Genomic DNA, 1,827 nt, shown 5'->3' on the forward strand with positions numbered 1-1,827 from the left:
TGCGGATTCGAACCCGCGACCCTCAGATTGTGAGTCGAGCGCCTTATCCACCTGGCCATGCCGGGCACAGTATCGTATGGCATGGTATAGTGTAGTATTGTATAGTACAGTATAATACTCTATTCACTAACTATAATTTGGTATATAAAATTACATGCAAGAATCGCCTGTAATATCATTTCCTGCTAGCAGCAATAATTCACTCTTATGTAAATATGTTATAGGTTAATTTTAAGATCGAGTGTGGCCTAATGGTAAGTATGCCGGGCTGTGGATCTAAGTTTCTGTATTTGCATCCCGTTCTCGACAAATACAATGAACTAACTAACTGGACCTGTTGGTGCATTCTGAAAGTAATGGTGAAATCTTACTATTCAATTTGATAAGGGTAGCCTAAAAGTTGGCGGTGGGTGCTGTTGAGTAGCCGCTTTACTTCTAGTGTAACCCTTCAAAATATTTAGTCCTCCTGTAGCGAAATCCAACAAACAAAGAAGGGTAATTTAAACTTAAAACTATCAAGAAACTCGAAACTAGATATAATCATTATTATTTTAAAAGAAAAACAACTCAAATTGTTTAAAGGCTTACAGTTTTGAGAACAACAGAATGTCTGAAATAGAACAAATGTCTTACAATTTTAAAAAGTTTTCTGTGATAATTTTTGGTTTTGTATATTGTATATGGACACTGATCATTAACCCTGGTGGGGATTTTTTTACTTAGAGATCGTGTTGTAATATATGTGATATAATTTCCTGCTTCAGTTGATTGTTCACAATGTGTTGTATTCGTATATTCTTGAGTCTTTCGAAGAACCACCATTATTATCTGTTGCACGGATATTTAATTTCGCCTGCGTCTATAATATAATTTTGTTGAAAAATAAAAATGGAATAAAAGTTATTTGATAAGAAAAATAAAAAAAAAATTCGGCGTGTTTACAAAGACTCTAGCTTTCCAGATATTATTATCTCCCACAATGCACCAGGATATAGCCAGCAGTTATGAGGTTGATCGTGACATTACACACCTCTTATTCAACAACCCTAATTTTTTTCAATTATTTTTATTATCACGACAGTCTGAAGTGTAAGGAAATATGAGACTGGAAGTTGTCTTGCAGCTTCCTTTTCTTCCCCTCCTTCCATTCCCAACTTACCCTCATTCCAATAGTGCTACTGGATTTAAGTAGGTACGTGGTTATGACACAAGGATTATGAAGACAGTGCCTTTGAGACTATACTGGTGTATTGGATTGTTGGTTATTTATATAACCTATGTCCTGCTGTAGACGCGGTGACAGCAACAAGTAAGCCGTTGTAGGAATTATCTAAGATTTATTCAAGCAAATATTAAACTTACCTATTTTAACAAATACTCCATCCCGTTCTAAAATATTAGGGTTAATCTTTTAATTTGCTGTCTTTTAACATTTACATATAGAATTGAACATTCTTTAGTTTACTTTAGAACGTGAAAATACGTTATGCATTACTGCATGACAACATTTTTTGGTAAGAGTTCCATATGGCACCCCCACTCAATTTAAAAAAAATTCATCAAAGTAATATTTATGTAATAATAAATGATATTAATAGTATGATCTGATAATTTGAATACATTATTATACCACTTACTTCATTAATTAGATGTACAATCTTCTTGGGGATAAATTTTACAAATGTCTTGTATAAAGGCATCAAAAAGGCTCTATAATTTTTGGGTGGGGGTGCCATATGGAACTCTTTTCCACATTTGTAACTATATTAACGTCCTTGAACTTCAAAGTTGAAGGTTAAAGTAAATGTTAATATTGATAAAAGTTAA

Source organism: Limulus polyphemus, unplaced genomic scaffold (genome assembly GCF_000517525.1).
Source record: "Limulus polyphemus unplaced genomic scaffold, Limulus_polyphemus-2.1.2 Scaffold9506, whole genome shotgun sequence".
Lineage (NCBI taxonomy): Eukaryota > Metazoa > Arthropoda > Merostomata > Xiphosura > Limulidae > Limulus > Limulus polyphemus.